General features: G+C 44.1%; 1 protein-coding gene and 1 long non-coding RNA gene across 6 annotated transcripts in view; one reads left to right on the forward strand and one right to left on the reverse strand.

Annotated features, from left to right (window-relative positions):
• The window catches only part of Evl (Enah/Vasp-like), a 145,769-nt gene that overhangs the window by 46,596 nt on the left and 85,588 nt on the right, over positions 1 to 13,585 (forward strand). The gene's annotated exons all lie outside the window — the stretch shown is intronic.
• LOC121822482 (uncharacterized) overlaps positions 1 to 13,585 on the reverse strand; it is a 63,341-nt gene that overhangs the window by 23,207 nt on the left and 26,549 nt on the right. For all 3 annotated transcript variants that reach the window (XR_013044495.1, XR_013044494.1, XR_013044493.1), the window contains 2 exons: positions 12,630 to 12,763; positions 6,532 to 6,643 (listed from right to left, as the gene is read on the reverse strand). This is a non-coding gene — a long non-coding RNA (uncharacterized LOC121822482). The remainder of the gene's footprint in view (positions 1 to 6,531; positions 6,644 to 12,629; positions 12,764 to 13,585) is intronic.

Consider the following 13,585-nt stretch of genomic DNA (forward strand, 5'->3'; position numbering starts at 1 on the left):
GCCAAAAAGGACTTGGTGGAAGGGAGTTAAGTTAATTGAGAAGATGGCATTATGGAAAGTAGACTAGAAATGGGAGTTTGTTATTTCTTCCTTCAGGATTCTGCCCAAATTGGCCTCAAAGTATCTTGCTAGATACAGCTGCACACTACTTTAGTACCGTACAGACAGATGACGTTCTTTAGTCCAAGAGCTTATATACCTGAGAGCCTGGTGATGGTGGTGGGATGTCCTTGGGACTAGAGAGGAGTGTGGCAATTTAGTTTAATTCAGGGTGGTTCTTAAGATTTTAGAATCCCACAGAATCCTAGAGAGCTTATTGGGAATTCTGTGGCATTGTAAATAAAAAATTCTTATAGAACTTGAGAATCAGCATTTCTAATGAGTTCCCAGGTGATTTTGGTACTATAGGTTTAGGGACCAGACTTTTAGATCCATTGAGTTAGGGAGAGCAGACAGATTTGACTATCACAGAGATGAGAAGGTCGAGGAAAAGGCAGAGATGGGGAATCTGCACAGAAGACCCCAAGAGCAGAGAAGCAGTTCAAGTTCAGCCTTTATTTGGCATCTACGGCTTGATGGTTCCAGAACTTCCCTCAGGATGCCATACATGAAATGGAGGATTGTGTGCATGACACTTATGTTATCCCCCTGAATGCTGTAAATCACCTTTAGGTGACTTATGGGGCCAAATACATGTAAATGGTGTATAAGTTGCTATACTGTATTGTCCAAAGAATGATGCCAAGAAACCAGCCGGTATAGATGCAGACTCTCCCATACTTTTCTCCTCTTTCTTTTTCTCTTTTGTCTTTCTTTCTTTCCTCCTTTTTGTTTGTTTTTGAGGCAGGTCTCATGTTGAGTTCAGGTTGACCTCAAACTTGCTATGTAGCCAAGATGACCTTGAACTCTGATGTTCCTTCCTCGTCTCCCAAGTTCTTGGATTGTAGCCTTGTGTCACCACGCTCAGCTTCCCATATCTTTGGTGTGAGTTTGGTTGATCCTTAGATAACCTGCTATACAGGTGGCAGACCAGCCAGGTGTGCCTGCGAGGCTCTACTATGGCCAGCTCTGTTTGACACACAGCTCCTCCTTCTGTAGAGTTCTCGACGAACAGTGGTTTATAATCCTGCCACTGCCACATATTACCTCCATGGCCATAGCAAGTGCCTAGATCTTTCTTAGTGTCAATTTTCTTATCTGGAAAATGGGGATGGCCATTCTTGCCCGAAAAATCTCTACTGCTGTCAGCATGATATGGGATCATGTAAACTATAAATTATACCAGTCCTTTCCACAGAAGACCAAGGGACAAAAGAACACTGGGGCAGCTCCATCAGATCGTCTGCATGTGCTTTTAGGTCTCCTCTGTGGACACATTTCTCCATATACACCCCAACACCGAGGGCACAATGACCACATTCATCTCCAAGAAGAAATCTAATTTTTATACAAAATGTTTGCATGCCACCATTCCTTATTGAACTGTGAGTTCCTTGAGTGCTTTGGTGAATCCTGTCTGTCTTCAGCAGTCTTTCCTTGGTGCTTAACACTGCTTGACATACAGTAGGGCTGTACGAAGCAATCAACACAGTTTATTCAACCAGGATTCTGAGAGGAATAAAGAGCAAGCACGCAGGTGGTTACCTTGGTGTCCTCCTGAGGTCCATGCTGTGGTGTGTGCTAGACCAGAAGATCACGCAGAACAGCTGTTTGCTGACCCGACAATGCTAAGAAGCGTCTCAGCACAACACCCCACATGCAGAAGCACACAGGGAATTTACTGCTGCTTGCACCCTACACCTAGAGTTACAAGATCCTAAAAGCTGGAGAGGTGGCTGGCATTTCCCAGTGGTTATAGAATTGTGCCCATCATGGAACTATAGCACTAGGCAAACACTGTAGCTTGCTGTTGTGGTAAACATGGTTCATTTGTGTTTGGCCCTTTTAATTTTGCTTTTCTGTGATACTGGAGTGGTTTTCCCTTAGGAAAAAAAAAACAGTATTAGAGACCTAAAGAGATAGCTTAGCCAGTTAAGTGCTTGCTGAACACTTAAGAACCTGGGGTTAAATCCCCAAAACCCATGGGAACCCAGGTGTGGTAGCACACATCTGTAATCCCAGTGTTCCTACAGATGATGGGAGCTGGGTACAGGAGAATTTCCACAGGCTTCACAGACCTCTCTTTCTCAGAATCCTTAGTGCTTGATGATTCTGATTTATTTCCAGAAGTGATCCTGTACACAATTCCAAGATCTAAAATCCTGTTGGAATGAATCAGTCATGTGGAAGTTACTATTTTGAGTCTGTTTTGGTTCTGTTTCATAGAATGGTTGAGGTTCAAACTCCAACTGACTTCTTTATTAATTTTAACTTATATCTGGTCTTGGGGAATGTTATAGCTTTTCCCTGCCCTCTTACTGGAATGCTGACACAGGTTAAAATGAGTAGTATCAGAGAAGACGTGAAGTTTGTAAGCCTGAAGCACCCATGCACCAGCCAGAGCTTGGTCCCTCCCACTTTCAGGATTGCCGTCATGTGGTGAGTGGACCAGTACTTGAGTGGTTGGCAGCACAGTGCTGAGGGATTACAACTCAGATAAGGTTAAGGGAGAAGCAAGCTGGGTAGGGAAAGGAAAGGGAAAGAAACTCAACAGATGCTGCCAGTCAGGTTTACATGGTAACCTCAGTCCATATAGGATCTTATCATTGAAGACAAGAGTATGACCAGACCTTGCCTCCGAAGTCTGGACCCATCATTCTATCTGCTTGCTTGACATCTGTGCAGGAAGCCTGATAAGTACTTCACATTTAGCACTGCTCACAACTCTTCTGCTCTTTCTCAACCCATTCTTTCTGGAGTCACCCAGAGTCCAGCCAGTACCCACTCCTTTTCCTTATTCTTCCATCTCATCCTGCCAGTCTCATCCCATTGCTAGTCTAGACTGCCCCACGTCTGCCTTGAGTCTCCATTGCAGCCTTGTTGTTCAGGCTTTCTGCCTTGTTTCTGTAGTCTTGCCCAGTTTTCCTTTTGGAGTTTAAACTCAAGTCAAGTCTAACCTCCTTGAGTGGGAGAGCCCAGACCCCCATGATGCCTTGCATGTTTTTGTCAGCCAGGCTTGACAGTGCCCAGATTTCACCTCCAACAGCACTCCTGGCCTTTGGCACTCCAGCCACACCAGCCATACCAGCCTTGTGGTATTTACATTGACCCCCTCTTCCTGAGGATGCTGCCTGCACTCTATCTTCTCTCTAGACCTGCCCTCAAGTGTTGCCTGGAGTCTCTTTTAAAAGCTTCCACTGTGGCCTCCCCTTCTTTCTCCTGTGCTTTATTCTCCTGCAACACCATCTATATATTCTAGATATTGCTTTTATGTGTCAGCCATTTGTCCACTGCTGTTTCCCTAGTGCCTTTTGGTTTGGTTTTGGTTTTTCGAGATAGGCTTTCTCTTTGTAGCCCTGGCTGTCCTAGAATTTATTGTAGACCAAGCTGGCCTCAAACTCACAGAGATCCACCTGCCTCTGCCTCCCAAGTGCTAGGATTAAAGGTGTGCACCACCACCACCTTGCTCCCTAGTGCTTCTTATGTAATAAGTTCTAGTAAATGTGTTAAATGAATGAAGGAAATGAGAATAGAATTTGAGAAAGGTTTGGTAATTTCATGAAGTCACCAGCAGTTAGAGGGATGTCTGGTCAGTTTTATATTTTGTGTGTCTGCAGTGACATCTTGTGAATCCACCTGTGTCTTAGCAGTCAACATAATCTTAAGAGACTCTTCTGGGATTCCAGGATCTGTCATGGTGCCTGTCACATGCTCCATAGTTGTAGGAAGGGACAGGACAGGGGAAGAACAGAGGATCCCCTAGGATAGAGTGACTGACTCTTCCTGCTTCCCACAGCTTTTATGCCCAAGCTCTGCACAGTGACTGGTGCAGAGTGATCGTGCCATGATTGATTTTTGTAGAGTTGGCTGTACAGAAACTTGAGTGCTTCAAGTCAAGGCGTTAGCTCAACACTTGTCAACCACCATTCCTCTGGAGATACTACATATTTGCTGTCAGAATTTGAATCAAGCCACAGTTCCTGGGAGGCTTACTCTTTGATTTCCTAGAGCCTTTTCCAATTCACAACCATGTGGGTCTTTAGAGGTGACAGTAGGAGCCCCGAGTTGGAAAAAATCAGCACAGAATGGGTAGTTAAGAGTGAGGAAGGGACTGGGAACAAGAAACACAGATGATCTTCACTGATGCCACAGTTTTGTTAGTGTCTGACAAGCCACAAGCAAAACAAACAAGTTCGCTGCCAGGATGGCAGAGCAGAACACACCAGTCTGCCTCCACATTACAGTCACTGGAGAGTCTACTCAACCAGAGGCAGTCCTGTGGGTCTGCAGCCCAGAGACTGACTCCAGTCTTTTTAGGAGAAACAGATGTTGTAACTGTGAAAAGTAATTCTCACCTTGCAACCTGTCTTATTAAAACAGGCTTTGGGGGTCATGTATAGAAGGACGTGTGTGTGTGTGTGTGTGTGTGTGTGTGTGTGTGTGTGTGTGTGTGTGTGTGTGATGAAGCATTGCTAGGCTTGCATTCTGTGTTTGGGGATCCATGAGCTTAATCGGTGCTTAGCTGGTTCAGATGCTACTTAAAACAACCCTGGTATAGGCCCACTTTTTGCTTAAGGTGTAGTCAAAAACAAAATAAACTGAGTGGACAGAACAAAATGTGGTGATGTGACCTGGGTCCTAGCACATTCTATAACACCACTGTGGAGCCATGTGGCCCTTGGCAGACATAGAGTGTAGAAGTTGATCCCAATGCATAGGCTCTATAAACTTTTGGAGGTGGGAAGATGGGAGGTTTTTCTGCTTTTAGAGTGACATTCACCTGACATTTCCTGAAAAGCGACCAAATAGAAGCCATAGTTGAAATAGAAGTTGAATAGAAGCCATAGTTGAAAATGGCAAATGTGAACCTGTCTTCTAGAACTTACTGTCCTCAAGAGCTGCTGAACACATGCCAAAAGCTTGGAATAAGGAAGCCAAGGGTGGGAATACCACCTTGGAAATCTGAGCTGGAGAAGAATGTCAGCCCCGTTGGAGGAGATGTCTCCTGGAGTGAACCCGTGGACCAGTAGCATGAGTTGTGGGGTTGGTGGGTGGGAATTCTGAGGACTGTTGGTAAAGTGTAGGAGCTTACTGTGGGAAGCAGAGAAAGGAGCTGGGTACAATGTGTGCTCTCCCTCAGGCTTTGGCCAAGATGTGACCATGTCTGTGGTGATTTCTCTGTGTCCTGCAGAGGGCACCCTTTATCCCAAGGAAGTGATGTAAGTTCTCTGTGCTTTAATTTCCCTGTCTTTAAATGTGGTTGTTACATACCGCAAGAGTTACTGTGCTTCTCAGGAGGCAGAGCCAGGAGGATCTCTGTGAGTTCGAGGCCAGCCTGGTCTACCAAGCGAGATCCTGGACAGGCACCAAAACACCACAGAGAAACCCTGTCTCAGGAGGGAAAACAAAACAAAACAAAAAGAAAAAAATCCAAAAAAAGAAAAAAAAGTTACTGTGCTTAAATGAGACTTTTCATAGAAAGCATCTACCAAGGTGCCTGGAATTTAGAATACACTAATACATTAATAAGTCTTCATTTACTGAAAGGATCAGGGGATTTCCTCAGACCCTTCTCTTGGACTTGAATTTTACTAGAGAGAGGGAAAAGGTCAACACATGGTACAGATAGCATTTCTCATCTCTTCCTACCCACTGAGAGTTGAGATTTAAAATACTAAAAATCAGTCCTTGGAAGATGATCCTGTTTGCAACTGAAGTGTTTATGAGGAAGTGAAATAAACATGGTGTGATTAATCAGGGGAGAGCTGGGATCTTTGCTTGGCTGCCATATAGACTCCCTTGTCTGAGATTAATTAAGTCCATTGCTGTTGACACGTGGACTGTAGTATTTTCTGGCTAAGGTAGTGTGACCAGAGGCCAACCCCAAGTGTCAACCTTCCCTGAACCCCCCTGTATTGTCTCTCATTGTCTCCAGAGCTTGATAGTAAACACATGCCCCTGACCTGTTAGGACTGCACCAGACAGTGATATGTGCAGTCTGTTCCATTGAAGGGAGAGTTAATCAAAGTGAGAATTCAGCTTTGATGAGGACGTTCCAGCAAAATAGATTGTTATGGCTTTAATAGGGTGTATGTGGAGTCTTAACAGGAGCTATAGAAGAACTTTAACCTTGACTTTAACTCAAGAATCCTTGTACAAGTTCTTAATTGGGGTAGGGTGAGTGGGTAAGATTACAGTCTAAATATGGGCCACTCCTCCAACCCCTCAAGAGACAGGAGGATTGCTGCAAGTTTGAGGCCAGCCTGGTCTGCAGCAAGTTCTGAGCCAACACTTGATACTTATTAGTAAGACTCCATCTCAAAAACAGAGCAGCACTGTACTCAGTGGAATACCTTTCTCTGGACAGAGGACACATTCACAGACAAATACACCTCAGAGCAGTCCCAGCACCATGAGATAAGGACTCAGTACCTTTACATTTTGTTCCTGTTGTCTTCAAATGTGAGCACAATGGCTGCAGTGGATTAAGTTCTTCTTGACTGTACCAAGCTTCTGGGCTGGGCCATCTGTGCGGATCAGATTCCTGGTGTGAACAATGTGTGGGTCAGCTCATCCTTACCCATGACTGAAAAGTTAAAGGCAGCTTCCTTCAAAGACAGGCAAGAATGGGGTGAATGGGTCCTTCTGCTTTGGGGACAGTCCTTCCCAAGATATAATGCAGAACTCTGTTCATTGCTTGGTAGAACTTCTCATTTTCTGTACATAAAGCCCTTAGTGGTCTTTCTGTCCTTTCTCTCGAAGCTCAGCTTGCAGAAGTTTAGCTTCTGTGCTCCAGAGAACTACTTGATCAGCAGGCTTGCTGGTGTACCTCTAGAGTTCCAGCACTGGGGAGGCTGGGTAGGGTATCAAGCCAGCCTGGGCTATGCAGCCCCACCTTGGAGGTTGGGGGTAGGAGACCTGCTTTAGCTGTGGGTCTGTGCGTGCTTCTTTGCTCCCTGTCTAAACCCTTGTTTTCCTATTTAGACATCCTCTAAAGCCCAGGTCTGTGCATGCCTCTTCCTAGGATGCTTTTCCAGCCTCTACCCCATGTGTTTCTCGTCTTTTCTGAATTCCTATACAATGCTTAAGAGATCTAACCTGTAATTTACTAGTTAATGTTTCTTAACTGGGCAGAGGGTGACCAGAAAACAGGACCACACTTCTTATGCTTTCATTCCAGCACACTTAAGCAGAGCTGGGTAGTCTTGGCTTCCCAGTACTTGTGTTCCCGTTTTTCTTCTTTAATTTCCTGCCACATTTGAATCATTGTTACAGACCAGAATGAAAAATGACAGGAAAGGGGACAGGTGCTGCTGTTTGGATATCTCATTTTTAAACATGAAAGTCTTTGAGGAGTTTGATGAAGCTATTGAACTTAATAAACAAGATCTATTTGTAGTTGAGCAGAATTTATCCAAGTAACAAGAGCAGGAAGTGTGTGGTAGCTTTTCACAGTTCTAGGAATCAACAAAATGAGTTGTAAAATTTCATGTGGCCTTTAAAAGTCCTTACTTGTTTATTTTGGATTTTTGAGATAGGGTCCCAAGTAGCCCAGACTGATCTTGAATTCACTATGTAGCCAAGGCTTGTAACAGGAATTGCTAAATGGTCTTATAATAATAATAATAATAATAATAATAATAATAATAATAAAAAGGAGCCAGATATTGGGGTAAATGCTGAAAGATCAGAGAGACAAAGGAGCAAGCCATAGTCACCTCTTACCTCTAGGACTCCTCAGCCTGAAAAGGCTTTAGTTCCTGTCTCCTCACACCTTATATACCTTTCTCTGCCCAGCTATTTCACTTCCTTCCTAGTGCTAGGATTAAAGGCATGTGACTTCTCAAGCAAAGGCATGAGATTTCAAGTGCTGGGATTAAAGATGTGCCACCACTGCCTGATTCTGTTTCTCTCCTAGACTGAATCAATCTCATTAGAGTTCAGGGTGGCTTTGAACTCACAGAGATCCATATAGATCTCTGCCTCCCAAGTGCTAGGATTAAAGGTGTGCGCCACCACTGCCTAGCATCTATGTTTAATCCAGTGGCTTGTTCTGTTCTCTGATCTTCAGGCAAATTTTATTAGGGTACACAATATATCACCACAAAGGCTAGCCTTGAAATCCTGATCCTCCTGCCTCCACTCCTGAGTGCTGGGATTACAGGTGTGCACACCACTCTCAGCTGAAAGTTCTTATGTATTTAAACATAGTTTCTGATTCTTCTATATTCAAACAGGATAACAGTGCAGGTGTGCCCTCCATGTTCCACGAGTTAGTTATTGCATCTGATTTTCAGGTAGTCCATGTGTAGAAAGCAGGGGTTCCAGTGTTGGGTACATTGTGACCATTTTACCTCCCAGGTACCTAAAGGTCAGAGAGCTTACATTGCATCTCAGACTCTCAGGGGGTTATATTTTTTAATTATTCCATAACCATCTCCTATTCTAATTTATAAAACAATGAAAATCTGTCAGACAGGACAATTATCTTCATTTTACATAACATTTTGCTGAATTAATGGACCACACACACTGAACCTTGTCAGTGGTCAGTGTAATCTGCTCTCTCCTCTGTATTCATAAATACATGCACTTCTGTCCTCAGAAGAACCTAATGAGGAAGCTGCTGCCAGAACTGAGGCATATACTGCTTAGACAACTTCTCCAGCATCAGAGAGCTGCTGTGTGAACACAGGACCATCTTGATTCTGGGAGTTGTGCTTCGGCTGCTGTAACTTGGGCCTTTCTGGAGGCTTTGGGGGAAAGAGTTCTGGCAGTCATGTTGAAAGAAATTGTAAATTCTAGCCCACTGGAAAGAGACAGTACGCATTATCAGGAGGACTCTGAGAAGAGCTACAGAGGGTAGACATTTTGCTTCCTGAGTTTCCCACATACGTCCTTGGAAGCAATCATTTTGCTTAACAATTATGCTCAAGTACTGCTGTAGTAAAAGGAGAATCTTGGCATAGAATGTTAAAGAATATTTCAGAGAGCAGAAAGAATGCTTAAGTCAAAATGCCTAAATGGAAGGAGTCCAAAGTGTGTAAGATCAAATATCCCATCGGAATATGGGTTCAGAGTTATAGTTTATATAATTTGGGGCAAATCACTTATTCTTTTACTGGGGTGTATATGTCATTTAGATTATATATCCAAAAATGCTTTGTAAATAGAAAAGCTCAAACTCTTTTTCAGAATTATTATTTTCTAAGCTCACATTGTCATAGTAGCTAGGACAGGACTTGAAGAAGCTCTTAGAAGAAGACTTAGGATACAGTTTAGTGGGAGAGCACTTGCCTAACAATGAGGCCCTGGGTTTTAGCCCTGGGTGGGTGGAGGTGTTCAATGGGAAGACAGTGAATTCTGCTTTGCACCTCTCTTGGTTCTCTAACTGGCATGTTAGAGCTGAAAATTCTTAAATAAGACTTTCTTGTTTGAATTTATTCCTTCCTTCCTCTCTCCCTCCCTCCCTCCCTCCCTCCCTCCCTCCCTCCCTCCCTCCCTCCCTCCCTCTCTCTCTTCCTTCTTTCCTTCCTTTCTTTTTTTTTTTTTTCTCTTTTTTTTTTTCCGAGACAGGGTTTCTCTGTGTAGCTTTGCGCCTTTCCTGGAACTCACTTGGTAGACCAGGCTGGCCTCGAACTCACAGCGATCCGCCTGCCTCTGCCTCCCGAGTGCTGGGATTAAAGGCGTGCGCCACCAACGCCCGGCTTTCCTTCCTTTCTTAATTTCTTTCTCTTTCTTTTTCTTTTGTAATTTCTCTCTCTCTCCTTCCTTCCTTCCTTCCTTCCTTCCTTCCTTCCTTCCTTCCTTCCTTCCTTCCTTCCTTCCTTCGTTCCTTCCTTCCTTGACAGGGTCTCTCTATTAAGCAGCTCTGGATGTGGCTGTCATGAAACTACTATGTATATAGACCAGGCTGGCCTTGAACTCACAGAACTCTATCTACCTGCCTCTGCCTCCCAAGCACTGGGATTAAAGGTGTGTGCCACCACACCCAGTTTGAATTTCTTTCTAGATTGTGTTTTGCTTGATGAGTTTAATAGAATTCAATCAGAGATCATGTTTTTCTCCTTCACTTTATTATACGCCCCTTTGGATTTCTAAGTAAGTTCACTTTTTGTTTTTCTGACACATCCCTGGCAGAAAATGTTTCTTTGGATAATTCCAAAATGTTAAATTTCATTCACTAGTGTATTGGGCTTTAAAAAAAAAATCTTTATTTTTTTTATTCTGCTCACTCCCTCAGATGTGGCCATCTGTTTTTGGTTTGTTTTTTCTTGCTATTTTTAAATAAATGTCTAGTGTATCATTCTGTTGATGTAATCACTCTAAATGTCTCCATGATAAAGTCTGGCTTGTGTGAAGGACTACCAAGGATGGAAAAACCTGCTGCTCCTTTGCACGCCAGAGCAGAGTTTCTACTGACAGGGAGGGATGTGGGAGTTTTCATCCATGGTCACTAAACCCTTTGTCCTTCTGCACGTGGGCAGTGACGTGGGTTTAAGGTTATTCCAATGTATAAAGTATTGTACGAAAGACACCTTTTGAAAAGGTACTGAAATAAGTTTTTGCCTCATCTGTTTGTCTGCTAGGATAGTGTTGTTATTTCTCTACAGCTGCTGTGTGTGTCCAGCAGCTGGTTTAGAAGGGAGGGACTGGGAGGTAAGGACCTGCTGTCCTCTGTCCTTAGTGATCCAGGCTTGTCATCTGGCTTGTGGGACCCTGACCTTTAACCCTACTTTAGGGATGAATTAAGGACGGGTCTGTCATGCACCAGCCCCCAGTGAGACTCACACTAGCACCATTAGAAATGGTGCCAGGCCCAGTCCCCAGAGACTGAAAGCCATGGAGCCTTTTTTCCAGCCTTGTGACGGCCGGAGAAAGCGTGTTCTCAGGGCAGCTTTCCCGGCGCCCTCCCAGGCAGTTACCCCCAATCAAGCCAGACTTAGCCACAAATGTTTTTCTCCTAGCGTTATGTGAAATTCCATATATTTTTTCTTGTTAGATTCTGTTACTTAAAATGTAGAGAATCTGGAGTAACGTGAAACTGGGAGAAATGAAAAACAGAATAGGAGTTAGGTTATTCTGACATCTAGAGGAGGTAACCATGGCAATCACCTTCAAAGTTGTCGTTCTGTCTAAGTATTAACAGAGGACTCGGACATTCTGTGGCATTAGTATGGACCAAATTGTGTTCCCACAAATTAACAAGTTGGAGCTCAAGTCCCAGTTGGACTGACAGTATTTGGGCCTTTTAGAAGATAAGGTTAGGGGCTGGAGAGATGGCTCAGCAGTTAAGAGCACTGGCTGCTCTCTCAGAGGACCCTGAGTTCAATTCCTAGCACCCACATGGCAGCTCACAACTGCCTCCGGTTCTAGGGGATCTGCCACCCTCACACAGACACCATGTAGGCAAAACACCAATGCACAGAGTTGCGAGTTCTGCCCACATGAGGCAGGAGATCAGGTGGCTCAAACCTGTTGCATTTGTTTTGTCCGGGCTTAGTAATAATGGTAACTTCTAAAGATTTGGGTTTTTTGTTTGTTTGTTTGTTTTTGTTTTTGTTTTTTTTTTAACCTCTAATCTGTGTGGCCAAGGTAGAGATTTGTTTTGTTTAAAAAAAAAAAAAAAAAAAAACCAAAAAACAGAACTGGTTACTGATGCTTCTTCTTGCTGACATGTCTGTTGCATCTCACCCAGGATGGAGGCCAAAAGAAGCAGCTACCACCACAGCAGAACCAGAAGAAAGTTCAGGTCCTGGTCTGCTACTAGCCTGACAACCATGGCCAAGTTCTGGCCCTTCATAGGTTTGTTTTCTCAACTGCCATCAATTTCTAACTTACTGGGCATGATGCTAATTAAATAGTATTTTTTAAAATACAGATCTTGGCTGAGTCAACAGAAGGTATATTCTTCTATATCACTAACATCAAACTCTGAATGAAGGAAATACACTCATATACCATGCCTGAAAAAGTGTACACAGTACTTCCCCCACCCACTGGAAGTCCCTCAGGAGACCCTGATAATTCTACTTCAAGGAAGTGAAAATTCAATGCTGTTCTCAAAACATAATCTTAGAGCACTGTTCTTGCTGTTCTGAGGCCCTTCACCCTGCCAGTGCTTCCCAGGAAAACTCCCCTGGGGACCTGACACACATGTTGCCCGTCACTCCAGTCCAGGACTCACGACAAGCTCCTAGCAGCAGCTCATCATTTAGAAGTGAGGGCTGACAGAGGGTGCGGTAAGCACAGAAACAGGTGCGGGCAGAGTAGTCCTAGAACATGAAAGGAGGAGACTTACCTCTGCCTGGAGGAGCAGGAGGGGAAGGCAGGCCTCAAGCCTGTGAGGGATACTGCTAGAAAGTCTTTCTTGGCCTGGGTGACAATCCCTGTTCTGTAGCTATTTATACTGTGGCTGCACCTTACAGCCATGGTGTGGGGGCAGCCTCACATCACCACAAGGCAAGTTTCTCTGGACACCGCTCTCCCTGGCAGGCAGGCAGGCAGCCACCTTTCATCTGGATCCTTACATGGTCTCTTCTCTGTTCATGAGTGTTCTGGTGCTCTCCTCTTCTCACAGGGACTCTAGTCATGTTGAACTAAGGCTCCATCCCTACTACAGCAATTAACCTCTTCAAAAGTCCTCAGGGCATGGAACTGATTTCTGCAGAGAAAAATGGTGGGAAGAAAATAGCATTAGCCAGGCCACCAAATAAGCATGATACTCAAGAGGAAAGAGGACATTTAGGGAGAACATTAGAGCTTTTCAGAGTTTAGCCATGGGACTGGCAACCGTGTAGGTAAGAATTAAACATGGCTCCTCATATACCTCCCCAGTTTCAGATCCTCCAGCTTTTCTGATATGGTAGAGTTTCATTATTTTCTTAAAAATAGAACTTTAAATCAAATATACAATATGGACACAGGAGCTGTTTATTGAAATGTGGATAAACCACAGACAAGAAAATAACTGCTGAATGTCTAAGTAAACTTACTAGTGAGGCCCTGCTCCTTGAGTGATGGGTGCTAAGGAACTGCTGCTTTGTACTGCCCATCCTCTTTGCTTGGGTGACAGTGCCCTGGTGCTGGTCTTGGTGGTTTCTGTCCCTTTCTGATTTGCATCTTGGCCCTAGGACAACCTTGGCAAACAGCTCATTGCACAATGTGTTACTGGTGCTTAGCTGCCTTATTACACAATCTTAGCAGCCCCTTTTCTTGCTTTCTCTCTGTTGGGAACTTCAATGATCATCTTCTCTTTTGAGCCCTACTTTCTCCTTCAGATCGGCTGTTTGGTTCCTCTTCTGACCTGTGTAGCCACATTTCTAAATGGTCTTATTAAATAAAAAACATGGAGCCAGAAATTTAGGTTAAAGCTTTAGAGAGATCAGGGAAATACGGACAGCCACCACCTAACCTCACCTCACCAGCTCCAAGGAGAGCGACTTCCTGTCTACCCAGGCTTATATGCCTTGCTTTTCTGCCCTCT

This window comes from Peromyscus maniculatus, chromosome 14, assembly GCF_049852395.1.
Source record: "Peromyscus maniculatus bairdii isolate BWxNUB_F1_BW_parent chromosome 14, HU_Pman_BW_mat_3.1, whole genome shotgun sequence".
Lineage (NCBI taxonomy): Eukaryota > Metazoa > Chordata > Mammalia > Rodentia > Cricetidae > Peromyscus > Peromyscus maniculatus.